Source organism: Typopeltis vanoorti, chromosome 23 (genome assembly GCF_054136105.1).
Source record: "Typopeltis vanoorti isolate ZY-2024b chromosome 23, IOZ_Tvanoo_1.0, whole genome shotgun sequence".
NCBI classification, from domain to species: domain Eukaryota; kingdom Metazoa; phylum Arthropoda; class Arachnida; order Uropygi; family Thelyphonidae; genus Typopeltis; species Typopeltis vanoorti.
The window spans coordinates 10882759-10897357 of NC_143571.1; the positions used below are offsets into that span (position 1 = coordinate 10882759).

General features: G+C 35.3%; 1 protein-coding gene across 1 annotated transcript in view; it reads left to right on the top strand.

Moving 5' to 3' along the window:
- Positions 1–207: 207 nt before the first annotated feature.
- Positions 208–14599, top strand: part of LOC150093613 (adenomatous polyposis coli protein-like) — a 372524-nt gene continuing 358132 nt past the window's right edge. Inside the window, exon 1 of the mRNA XM_090413231.1 lies at positions 208–592. The gene's annotated coding sequence lies outside the window, so the exon portion shown is untranslated. The remainder of the gene's footprint in view (positions 593–14599) is intronic.

A 14599-nucleotide genomic window follows, 5' to 3' on the forward strand; every position in this document is an offset into this window, starting at 1 on the left:
AAAGGAAGACCAAGAAAGAGATGGCATGAGAGAAACAGGCCACCTGGCCTAAAATATATGTTAGGAAGAAGAAGAAGAAGATTATGTAGGATCATTACTTGTATTTAACTGGTAGGGGGCGTAATGTAGAATATGAATCACAACAGAGTTATACTTATTAATCGTCTATGTGCTACGTGGAGTGAAGTTAATTTTCTTAGGATTTAATTCATAATGGTTGTTTACGAATGACTTTTTATAATTGTTTATTTACATAGAGATTTCTTGTACCGCAATGTTGCTAGTTTATTTTCACCTATCATTAATATTACCAGTATTTCTGTTCTTTCATCTTGGTATGAGTAGGAATATTGACTGATTGACCTTATAAGTGTTTAGAAATCTTGTGTTGTGCTTCTATCAAAGTTTGAACCTATACATGTCACGTGTTTTGTTGTAATTGTCGTTATTGCTTTAATGTGTTATGGAGTCGCATGTGATTAAAACGAATAAGTTTTCAAGCACTTTACATTGCGTTTCCGCCCTGTTATTGCCTTTGGTTGCTCTTCACTTAAAATTTGGCACGAATCCATGAAGCTGACGAAATGAATATGTAAGTATTGATTTTTTTTGTGTGTTTGTTTTTGTTTAAATCTTTAGTATATTATGGATTATATGATGACTATGTATAACGTGTAATTTTGATTAGAATGCAAACGGTACTAAACCTCAAAAAGTCAAACCATACAAAATATTATACAAGACGATCAAAAGGCGGCCTAATCATTTAAAATGCAGCTAAAACCATGGAGAAGTTCTATGAAGTTCTAAACCGCGCCCAGAGAAGCAGTTAACTTATTAATAGTTTACTAACTTGTAACATTGCCAGTTGTTTGGTCAATAATAAGCTGATAGATAACTTTATTAGGGAGCGTTTTCTTAAATAACTTTTTTTTTTAACAGTTATTTCCTTTTCTTTTTACCCACATGTTTTTCTTTTGTTGAATGTAGGTTTCAAATGTCTTCTGTTTGATTTCTGACAATAGTTTTTATCAGTACCGTTGCTCAAAGCCTGAATTAGTTTAAATTTTATCAAATGTACTTTAGATGTGTTTTGTGCAAAAGAAAGTAGAAAATAACAAATTTCACTGTTTTATGTTCTCTGATTTGCAAAGCTGTGTACTTTATCCTTCAACTCTGCCAAGATAAAAGGCAGAATACGCTTGCCTGCTTTGTAATTTCTTTTAATGTTAGGAGTATAGGATCATGTCACCCTTCCGTTAGAAAGGCCTAAGTTCGAATCCTGCGAAAGATATGAAAAACTTGTGTAAAGGTTTATAAGGAGGTGGAAGAAAATTTCCTTTTGGAAACTGAGGTTTTCTATCCTGAAAACCTGCCAGAAGAACACAAACACATAGTTTACAGTCAGAACAGTTATAGCCTTAGTGTTTTGGGCCATAATCCCAAATAGCAACCACCACCACTGGCAAATGAATATCTAAGTGAATGGAATGCAAAAAAAAAAAAAAAAAAATCACTTTCAGCTTCTGATGCATAGACAATGTCAAAATTTGGAATTATGGCAGAAGTGACTGAGGCAAGTACATTGTGTATGTCTGATATTTTCCAGTTCTTTGCCTGTTTGCTTAAAAACATGACTCCCTCTTAGGTAAAAACCAGGTTTTCTAACTGAAGAAAACTGTTGCACTCTCCTCACATCTGCATCAGAAGCATACACTATGGACCACATATCTGTGAAACACACTGTCACTGGCTGATTGTCATGGGCAAGAACCCTAATTTCTAAAAAGGAATGAAATTGGGATTTTAATTTTAGAAATGGCACATATATATAATCTCACAGTCCTTACAACTAGGAGATGCAAAAGTAACACTTGGAAAAATTCCCACTGTTTGTCCTAGCACACACCAAGTTTTACAGACAGAATGGTTACAGAATGGTGTTTTGGACGATAATCCCAAATAGCAACCACCACCAAATGACATTCTAAGTGAATGGAATTTAAAAATGGGGAAGAAAAAAAAATCGCTTTCTTCTGATGTGTAGGCAATGTGAAAATTATAGAATTTAATTTGGCTTACTACCCAAATGGTGTTTTCATATACTACAATGTCAAGAATGATGTTGCTGAGCTTGCACCTTCAATACATGAAAAGCTATATAATTTCTTTTAAGCTAGTGATAGCATCAACACTGTTGTGTTGATGCTAATGATAGCATAACTTAGTGTTGGCTAAGTGATTAATGTACCTATATCTCCAACCAACATGCCGTGGGTTTGAATCTTGCATTGGGCATGCATGTTTGTGATTGTCTTTAGGTGGGAGATGTCTTGTGTAAGATTTGAATGGGCTTGAAGTTCCATATTTGGGTTTCTGGACAATGTAAAAATAAATAAACAAAATGAAGTAAATTATTAGCAGCCCACACATGTACTTGATGTGTGGGCTAAGAATTTACAACATTTTGTAGGTGGGAGTCACATTAAAAAAAAAAACAGTGTAGGAATGGAAATGAGCTTTAAATGTTTATTTTTGTGGTATCTACCAATATGCTAAAGACAAACAAACAGTAAAAAAATTTAACAAAACTTCATTGTGACAATCATGCATTCCTTTTAGGAGAGTGATCTGAACCCCTTGGGATGCTCTCCCCTCTCCCAATGCATATATCACCATGCCAAAATAAAAGGTGCCAATAAGGTATTATGCTAAAACCATTGAGAATGACAGTACTATTATGAAAAATACATTTAATGGAAATATAATTATCACTATTAATGGTTGTACTGTTCTTAGTTATAAGAAGTTGTTGAAATGTGAATATTTTCTATTCATTTATGAAAATACACTATCTGATCAAAAGTATCCAGACACCTACTCGAAACTGTGATCAGACTTTCCCTGTGACATACTTTCCTGTAGTGAACATTAATATTGGGTGGGTCTACCCTTTGCTTCTATGACAGCTCTAACTCTGCTGGGGAGACTTCCTACCAGGTGTTGGAATGTCTCTGGAGGAATGGCAGCCCATTTTCTTCCTGAAAAGCTGTAGTCAGAGCAGTTCATGATGTGGGTCGTTGGAGTCTGGAGCGAAGTCGGTGTTCTAATTCATCCCAAAGGTGTTCTCAGGTCTTCTTATCACTGAACCACACATAGCTGGGTAGTCCATTTCTGGAACATTATTGTCCACAAACCACTATTCTCTCACCGACCTTGCTTTTTTGCAAGTAGCACTATCATGCTGATACAGACGATAGTCATCACTGAACTGATCTTCTACCATAGACAGTACACAACAGGACAAAATGTCCTTGTACCCTTATGCATTAGATTTCCATGTAGCGTTACAAGAAGGGGCCAAGTCCATTCCATGAAAAAACACCCCCACACTGTAACGCCACTCCTCCAAATTTCACTGTTGGCACTACACATGCTTGCAGGAATTGCTCTCCAGGCATTTACCACACCCAGGCTCTCCCATCGGAGTGCCACATGGTAAAGCGTGATTTATCACTCCAAATCATGTTTCCAGTTGTCCAGTGGCTTTGCTCTTTACACCACTGCAGGTAGCACTTATAGTTCACAGGAGAAATGTTTGGTTTATGGGCAGCTACTCGACCATTGAACCCTATTCCCCTTAACTCTCAACACACACTCATGGTGCTGGCAGGACAGTTAGTAGCACTGCAGAACTCCCAGGTAATTGTTTCACTTGATGTCTGGCGATTTCCACGAACCACCACCTTTAACACTCGGCAGTCCCTGTCTGTCATTAAATGTGGCCTACCCGACCATGGTTTTGTTGTGGTTGTGCCTTCACATTTCCACTTCATAATCACATCACCAACTGTTGACTTGGACAACTTTAAGAAGGTTGAAATGTCTCTGACAGATTTCTTACTCATGTGGCAACCAATAACTGGTCCACGTTCGAAGTCACTGAGCTCCCTTGACCTGCCCATTCTGCTTGTACTTCTTATCACTGAACAACACACAGCTCCGTGCCTCCTTTTATACCAGTAAGTGAGGTCATAGTGACATCTAGATGTCAGTTTACGAATTACAGAGTGGGGGGTGTCCAGTTACTTTTGATTAGATAGTGTATAAAATAGGCAGAAAATGTGATATATACAGTTAGTTAGCAAAGTCTATTAGTTATTACAAAAAAAAAAAAAAATGAAAAATTACAGAAATGTGACTTACTTTGTAAAGAACATCCTGAACATTTTTATTCCTCTATATTTAAGTTATGCATCAGTGGCCACTCTGTAGCTAATGCAATTTCTCTCCACATATTATAAATTAAAGATGCCAAGAAATTATATATTTGGTTTCATCCTTTATCCAAGTGTAAGTAAAAAAGTTTGCATATGAAGTAACTTCATGACTAGGAGTTGTTGGTTTTTAAAAACCGGTTTTTTTTTTGGATAAATTTGTAAAATTCGAAAACTGGTTTTTAAATTTAAAAATCCGGTTTTAGATAATACTAGAATTAATATGTAAAAATTAATTATTTAATTAAAAACATTAACATTTTGACTTGAAATTACCTCGGGCAAAGCATATGTAGTAAAACTAATCGTCATGAGTCAGATGAATGTTTGACATGAAAATCCACAAACGCATTCTGTTATGCTATTCTATGTGGCAGCTGCAGCACACAGACTGACTGATGACATTGTGCTGTGTTGCTCACATGCACCCCACCAGACCAGGTCGGTTTAGTCCTGCTTTCACTTGGATCTAGCATCAACATAGTTGCAGCGACAAATGATGGTGCTGATATTATGAAAAAATTTGGCTAATTATCACCTATAATTAATCAGCTATGCTATTCACATGGCATACACTTGGCAGTTACTGATGTGTTATATAAAAATAAAGAAACTGCTGAAACCAATGTATATGTTACAAGTGAGGAATTGGAAGATGACATAGAGTGCGAAGATGATTATGGCGAGGATTTTTTAAATTCTCTTGATCTAGATAATGACTGTGGATTCCCTATGTTGTCTGACAATTACAAACAATCAATTTCCCAAAATAGAAAAATTTTCAAGTTTTTAGAAAATCTCCTGTAAGAGATAGTATATTTCAGAATTATGTAAAACAAGAAAAAGGAAAGGAATTAAGTCTGATTCTTGACTGCCAAATGAGATGGAATAGTTTAGAGGCCATGATTGAAAGATTTATAACATTAAAAGAATGTGTTGTTTTAGCTTTGAATGATATTGGTGATTTCCACATATGGAATGAAGCTCAGTATCTTAAAATCATAATGGGACCAATACATCTAGCAGCTGAGGCCTTAGGGCGGTGAGATGCCAATTTATTAACAACTGAAGGCATATTTGAATTTCTGTTAAATGAACTAAAAAAAAATTAGACTGAAAATTAGTTGCAAATTATTAATTGCTTTAGAAGTATGAATTTAAGAAAGAAGACAAGTTCGATTGGTAACCCTTTTGTATATGCAAAATCCATAAAACATTTCAACAAAGAAATCTAGTGTATTTCCACTAGCTTCAAAACTCGATATTATGCTGGAAAAATATTGTCTAGAATATATCCAAATTCTTATGTGGAAGCAGATTCCGATGATGAATATATCGGAGATGGAGAAACTATTAATCAGGGCAATGCTTTAAAAGAAGCCATGGAAAAATCACTTCATCGGTTTCTTGAGGAACTTGAAGAAATAATATCAAATCCGAAGACACCGAAGGCCAAAATTTCAGCATTTGAGGCAACCAATAAAAGAACAAAGAATTTAGATTTTTTATTTGATGCCCTGAAAACGATAAAATAAAATTCAGTAGCCACTGAGAGAGCATTTTCTATTTTAGGCAGTTTTGTATCTAGAATAAGAACAAGATTAAGTAATTGTTCAGTGGACATTTTATTTCTTGAAATCATGTTTCCTGAAGAAAAATACTAAATGAAATAATAATTTATATTTTGTACAGATTTTAGTTATTTTAGTTTTTTTTTTTATTTGGTTTTGTATAGAGTATTTTTTTTTGTTATATTTTTAGTTCCATAAATATTAAATAAACTGAAAAATTTTAAAATAAGTATAAATATATTTTTACTGTTTTAATTATATATATATATATTTTTTTTTGTAAAAATTCGGAAACTGTTTTTTCAAAAGTAGGTTTTTGTATAAACCCTATTCATGACAGGTCAGCTCATACATAGAAGCTCATGACTTCACATTAATTGCCTTAGTATCCCATTATGCAATGTACATATCCTTACAGACATATATAATACTATGCATTATGGTAAGGGCCACTATCCAGACCAGTTTCAACCTTTATTGAGTTGTCATCAGTGGGAGTCAGACCCAGCAGTGATACCAAGGTTGAAGTAATGCAGAAAGTGTCACACCTTATATGTAAATATGACTTCTGCATTACTTCAACCTTGGTATCACTGCTGGGTCTGGCTCCCACTGATAAGACCTCAATAAAGGTCGAAATCAGTCTAGGTAGTGGCCCTTCCCATAATGCATAGCATTATATATGCCTGTAAGGATATGGGCAAGGCAATTGATGTGAAGTCATTAGCCTCTATATACGAGTTGTCCTGTCATGAAGCCACTTTATGCACAACCTTCATTTCCTTACACTTGGATAAAGGATGAAACAAAGGATATAATTTCTTGGCATCTTTAATTTCTAATATAACTAAGTGGAAAAATTTTCAACTTTCCACACATTATGTAACATTCACACATTAAGTGAGTCGTGAATTACTAGCTAACTAGGCTGAGTCATCTCTTACATGAAGAGTAGCCCAACATAAACAGAATTACTTAACATAACCTCAATAAAAATTTTTTGCGAGGTGAAAACCAGAACACCTAGTCTAAATTTAAACTACAGTCAGAAACCAACTGACTTGATTCTGATGGGGAGAGGGAAAAGAACTGCAGGTAAAACATAAAAATAATTCAGGTAAAAAATAAGAAACAAAATAAAAAATATAAATAAAAGGATAGGAGCAATCAAAGGAGAGAGAGAGGGAGGGAGAGAAAAGATAAGTTATGAGTGAATATACACAAATAAACCTACAATATACTTATATATTGTAGGTGGAGTCTCTTATGTCTAATTTTTTTGACTTAGTCATAAAAACTTTCATGGCTTCACATGTAAAACAAAAAAATATATATATTATAGAAGTTAAAGGGATATTACATCCCATATTGTTTCTTAGCCGAATAAAAACTCAAAGAGTTTCATGCCGAATATAGAAACCATATAAAGTTCGGCAATTCCAAGCCTTTGGCTCTTCATATAATTAGTCATTTATTACGACACCTCTTGGCAATTCTCATAGAAGGGATGCAAGTTCTGTTTGCTACAAACTTGGTAATATTAACTAGGTCTACCTACTCATTGATGAGACCTCAATAAAGGTTGAAACCGGTCTGGGTACCTTCTCTCATAATGTAGAACAATAATACAACTCCTAGGAGCTAAGTTCACATTATGGGTAAATATCAAGAATAGTGATCGGAGCTTGCTCCACCTTTGATATGAGTTGCCTCAGCTTGCATTACCTAAAGGGTCAGTTGCTGCAGTATCCAGGTATTTGCTTACACTTGGAATTGCCAAACTTTATATAGTTTCTATATTCGGCATGAAACTCTTTGAGTTTCTTATTCGGCTAAGAAACAATATGGGATGTAATATCCCTTTAACTTAAATAAGTTATGTCGCCGAATTGAAGCCTTTAGCTCTTCATATAATTAGTAATTTATTAGGACACCTCTTGGCAATTCTCATAGAAGGGATGCAAGTTCTGTTTGCTACAAACTTGGTATTATTAACTAGGTCTACCTACTCACCGATGAGACCTCATTAAAGGTTGAAACCGGTCTGGGTAGTGACCTTCTCTCATAATGTAGAACAATAATACAGTTCCTAGGAGCTAAGTTCACATTATGGATAAATATCAAGAATAGTGATCAGAGTTTGATCCTCCACCTTTGATATGAGTTGCCTCAGCTTGCACTACCTAAAGGGTCAGTTGCTGCAGTATCCAGGCATTTGCTTACGCTTTTGAGGCTTCATCAGTGAGTAGCTAGACCAATTAATACCAAAGTGTTAGCGAAAAGAACTTATATACTCTGCTATACGAGTTTCCAAACAGGTGCAACCATTAAGTTACTTAAATATAAAGAGCTAATAAGCTTCATTTCGGCGATATAAACATTATTTAAATTAAGGGGATATTAAATCCCACATTGTTTTAAAACCGAATAAGAAACTCAAAGATTGGAATCAGAGAGTTTCTTGCCGAATATAGTAAACTATGAAGCCTCAAAAAAGGCTGAAACCGGTCTGGGTAGTGACCTCCCACCATAATGTAATAACAGCATACATTTCCTAGGAAATGTGTTTTTACATTATGGGAAATACCTAAGAATAGTGATCAGATCTTCACCACCTTTGCTACGAGTTGTCCGGTATTGTACTATGTACTAGGGTCACTTGCATTAGCTCACGCTAGTGGTTGCCGATACTTTATAGTTTACTATATTCGGCAAGAAACTCTCTGATTCCAATCTTTGAGTTTCTTATTCGGTTTTAAAACAATGTGGGATTTAATATCCCCTTAATTTATATGATAAACCTTATTCCATCTTCTCTGGCCAAAGTGCATAACTTTACACTGAGCAACACTGAAATATTATCCCCATTGTTCAATCCAAAGCACTAATCTATTCAATCCTCTTGTAACAATATTACATCAGAACCCCCTGATATTCTGCTTACTAATTTAGCATCATCAGCAAACAGTTGAATATCTCCCCTTGCAATCTGAACTATATAATTTATAGTTCTGAACTATATAATTTATAGTGTGAGATATATATATATATATATATAAACTATATAATTTATATATATCTCATATATATCTGTTCTCAAAACACCACTTGTCACCTTCCTTTTTTAGGCCACTGCACCACCATACACAACTTGCCAGCTCTTATCAGTCAACCAGCCTTGTAACATAGCTCTCCTACTCAATTTCAACAATAGTTTATGTGCTACTAAGTATCTCCTCCATCCATTATGCTAGTCACCCTGTTATAACATCCTTATCTGTTCATGTGGACATTCTTTGCATTACAGCAACAATTTTCTGGGTAACCATTACAATGTTTGGTGGATAAGGAACTGAAATTCTTTATCCACCAAGATCCCATGTCTCCTCCACCTCCTGAACTGAATTTATCAAGTTACGAAGTTACCAAGTTACTAAATCATTAACTCCCCCTCTCTTTAACACACTTTTATTGCTCTCTTTCAAAAGATTTCCATTCTCATCACTCTAGACTCCACTGACTCAGATAATTCTAAATTCTAGTGGCACTATTTTTCCTTCTTTCTGCTCTTTTGGGGCTGTTCATGTTGTCAGACTTCTGTTAAATAACTAAGTCAAGAGCACTGCCATCTCTTTTGTACCCTGTAATATATGTGGTGATATCCACCAGTTCCACAGCCTTATTGACATTGAGGTTGCTTAATATGGAAGAACAACGGTACATTGTGTCCTTTGACTGGAAAAGGCCTAAGTTCAATTCTTGTCGTGACAAGAGGAATCTTTATATGGGTTTTTTCAATTGAAGGTGAGTTAGCTGATCTCATACGAAGGTAGCAGGATTTTTTCTCATGGAAACTTGGGGTTTTTCATCCTGCATACAGACAAATTGGTCATGAGAACACACAATTTACAGACAAAATATTAGTTGTGGACAGTAGATGGCATCGTGTGTAGATAATGATGGCCACTCACTTAATGAGTCCTTGGACTCCTTGAAGATGCCAGGTAATAATAATAATATTTTATGCACTTCTTATTCTTGAACTGTCAGTCTTCTGCCCTTCTTATTGCTATTCAACACTACTCTTAACTCTCCCTCCCACATGAAATATTCTATTATTATGATTATTGAACACATGGGCACCTCCACAGAGTCCTAAAACTCATCATGGGAGACCCAAACTATCAACACAACATCTATCATACCTCTACTTAAACCATTAGCAGACAAAGCACATACATCTGACTCATGTAACCCATTCCATTCATTTACCATTCTTCAAGCAAAAAATCTAGTCCTTGTGCCATTGCTAACCACACTCTTACCCAACTTTCAGGGATGACCTCTTGTTCTGCTCCCTAGACAAGTGTTGAAACATTTTCCTCTACATCAATCCTATAAAATCCATTAACTTAAATGTTTCTATCACATTCCTCCCTTTTTTTGCATATCAATCAACTTTTGCAATCCACAAACCCCCTAAATCTATCTTCATTCCACAGACTACTCACCATCTTGGTCACTCGCTTCCAGATCCTCTTCACCACTTTTTCATCCCTAAGAAACCCAGATGATCAGACCTGATCACAGTAATACAGATGTGGTCATACCAAGGCTTTAATAAAGAGAAATGACAACTTCCTTATTTGTTAGTTTGGTCTTCAATAACCGGATAATCCTGTGAGCTACCTTGGCTACTTTAGCAGTGTGTCCTCTAAACTTCAGCTATCTACTACTACTACCCTCTAAATCCCTGGCTTCATGAATTACCTGGAGGACAGTTCCCTCAATGTGGTATGCAGCTTGTAATCTTTGTATCGCAAAATACACAACTTTACACTTTTCCACATTAAATTGACATTCGTTATGTTTTGCCTATACTGTCAGACCATTCAAATCATCCAGCAAGCTCTCTCTACATCATCTTGATTAGCTATTACTACCCTACCCAACTACATCATCAGCAAACAACTGATATCTCCCTCAAATTATTTCCGATCGTTTATGTACATATTAAACAACGGTGGTCCATGTACAGAGCCCTACAGCACACCACTAGTCACCTGCCTTCTCCTGGATTCTGCTTTTCCATTTATTACTTTTTGGTATCTGTCCACAAGCCCCTTTTTATCCATATCAACAGTTCACATCCTTATCCATTTGTTGTGGTTTGCATAATTTAATAGTTTTGTGTGGCATCCTGTCAAATGCCTTTGCAAAGTGCTAGGTGTATATTTTATTTTGTTAGTGTATTTCATGTAGGAGGAGTAAAGAGTAGAGCGTTGACTAGCAGACATTTCAAGAATGGGAAATGTTTAGAATATTACGTAACTCTGATGCTAATAAGGCATATGTTAATAACAGCATATGTGACTCATGTTCTGTCACCAGCAACTGAAGTGAGTCTTCTATATTTAGCCTTTTTTCTATACTGCATAACTGTAGAAATCTTGACCGTTTTCATTCACTGTTTAAGCCAATTTCCTTTCAAGTATACCATTTGTTTTTCCTCACTACATTTTCACCTTCCTAACAATACCTTATACCAGGGCTTAAGAAATAAAATTTAAATCTGCTAGCCATAAAAACAACAAAAAAAAAATCTACTCATCCATATTGATCTAATTTATATAAATATTTCTCTAGGTGATTTAAAAAAAATAATGTTAAATGTTATGATGATAAAATAAAAGTAACACACACTATAATTCTTGCTACACCTTACACATAATTATACAGAAATATCCTTTCCTTTACTTGGATTTAAAATGTTTGGCACTAACACGTTTCCTTTATGTAATGGCTTTTTGTCTTCCAGTGTGCTTTCCACTTATGGTTTCAGACAAAGATGGTTTCAGGACTGTACAATTTTGGTTATGAGGATTGGCTGAGGGAATGTGGACTGCAGAGTTTGGTGGATAAAAGAAGGAGAGGTGATATGATTGAGACTTTTAAACTGTTGAGAGGTGGTTACAAGGTTGACACTGGGGAGTTCTTTTGCTTGGTTGAACAGCGGGAAGGAGTGATGACAAGAGGCCATCCCTGGAAGTTACGAAAGGAAACTGTGAGCAAGAGGTTGAGGAGTGGTTTCTTTGCATGGAGGGTGATTGAACCATGGAATGCATTGCCTGATGGAGTGGTGAGAGCGAGAACGGTCAATGAGTTTAAGGAGTGGTATGATAGACTACGAGGGACCTCACCTCGATGAGTCTTTTGACTCCATGGAGGCCTGAATAATAATAATAATTATATATACTGCCACTGATTTATCTCGAATAAAGTCATGCAGAGAAGGGTCATTCCTATGTATCACGGGAAATCGTTCAGAGTGGAGGAATTCATTGATGACCTCAACTTCCCTTTTATTACATTCATTTGACTATAACCTCATTCACATGAAGTACTTGCTAGTATAATGCCTACAATTTCAAGGTCTGAGAGAAATTGAGACCTGCCATTCACTGTTCCTTCAAAAAAGACCTTGTATGTTGGCCAAGTAATTTAGTATCATAGAAACCTGAATACTGCTTATGACAAGGTGGTTAATCTTATCCACTGTGTGCTATGGTAATAAATTTGTGTTCTTTTGGCTGGTTTCGATTGTTTTATGTGATGAAAATCTCGAGTTTCCAAGAGGAAAACCCTGCCACTGTTATATGAGACTGGTTAACAAACTCCATTTGAATAGCCTTTATAAAAGGTTCTTCGTGTCCTGGACTTGATTCAAACTCAGGTCTTCCAATCATTATCTATATCAACTGAGCTACAGATGTTCTTCTCAAAATGTTGTTAATGAAGTGTCTTATTTCTTTCAGGGCATTGGAAGTATTGTCCATATGGTATTTTGTTTGACTAAGTAGCTGCCTTGCCTTTTGAAAAATCAGTGACAGTTGCTTGAATAAACTTAAAAAATCAATGGAAAAAAAAATTATTTTAAAGGAGTATGCCTTCATTTTCTTTAATAAGTCTTTTGATGTTATAGCATCATCTCCTTTTGCATTGCTATTTCCTCTAAATGCATTACCATTTCAGAGTATTTGTTGATGTGCAGTTTGTGTTCCTAATGTTAGACTGAATGCAGAAATTTACCTTATGAATTTCTGTTACATGGCTGCTACTTTTGTAGTGAATTCTGATAAAAGGTATGCATGAGGAAAGTTCTGATAAACACCTAGAACAAAAATTTATTTTATGCCTTCTTATATATCCTAAAAAGAAAAAGAACAAATTATTACAATTTGATGAAACATGGGAGTTAAAGGGTTTTAAGATATGTTCTTTCTTGGGTTTTATCAGTTACTTTAATATCATTTTTGTTCTAGCTGTTTATCAGAATATATATATATATATATATATATATATATATATATATCAGATATATCAGATATATATTTGCTACCATTTCAATTTCAGCAACATAAAGAAATCTTTAATAGAAATTATAACAGCCACTTTTGAATCATGTGCAATATAGTGTGTGTGTTTATATGAGATGTGACATGTCTCTCTTTTTGTCTCTAGTCCATTTTTTTCCCAGCAGTTACCTGCTCCATCTCTTTCAAAGCCTGCTAACTAATTACCAGTCCTCCTAGAAAAAAATAAATACAAATTGTTCATTTCACTCTCTGCTTTATCAAAATACCCTGCAGCTCTTCAGTTTGGAGAGGAACTTCTTTAGCAACAGCTACTTTATCAGAAACTGTCAGGTCAGGTAGATCAAATTCTTCCATTTCTTTCTAACTTCCTAAATTCTTACTTCATGAACATATTGCTTGACAGTACCATATATAGACTACAAACAGTTTATAAGATCAAAACTAATTGCCCAGTAGCAGTCATCATCCTTACAATAAGCACTGACAAACTAACTGCAAGAAATTAAGCATGAAAATAGAAACAGAAGAGAGGAAACTGCTCTTTCTAAGCTCCACGTAGGTCGCAGTCATCTTATACATTCTTATTTACTGAGGGAGCTGATGACCTACCTGTGTGCATTAAGCAACACATCTTGCCATTTGTCATTCTGGTGGAGTGACTTCACATGAGTGAGGAATTAAATTTTGACTTATCTGGCTAAGTCCTATACATTCAGGCAGATGTTATCAGACTCAGACAAACTGTATGATGTTTTTAGCATTTTACAAAGAATTAATTTATACAAACATTTAATTCTAAATTCCATTCTAGTTATACATAGATGCTGAATTGATCAACTTAATTTTTTGTACATATATATTATTTGCTAATTTATCTCTTTATGACTTTATTAATATCTTGTGTACTGCTGTAACAACCTTTTGATATGGCACAGTGTGATCTTTGCTCTCCTTGCACCAATAAACTGTAAATCAACCAACCAATGTATTCCCAGTTTCCTTTTCAGTCCATGTCGTTTACTATTTACATCTGTCTTGCTTTGATTACTTTGTTTCTTGGTGCAAGGACAGCAAAGGTCATACTGCACTATATCAAAGGCCACAGTAGTACACAAGGTATTAATAAATGACTTGTGGAATTTGGCTTCGGCCTACTAAGGGAAGAGAAGGCAGACTTCTGCTGCAAGAAATGGGAATATAGGAAAGATTCACCACTAGCCCTTGAAATATTCTATTAGTGCTGGAAAAAAAAAAGCAGGACCAGTCTACAGATAATATAACAGATATATGTTACAGGAAGTAAGGCATGGTCCAGCATCGAGTATCTCGAGTTTGCCAGTGCCCATACTCACTAAAGTGAGCCTTTGAGGGTGAA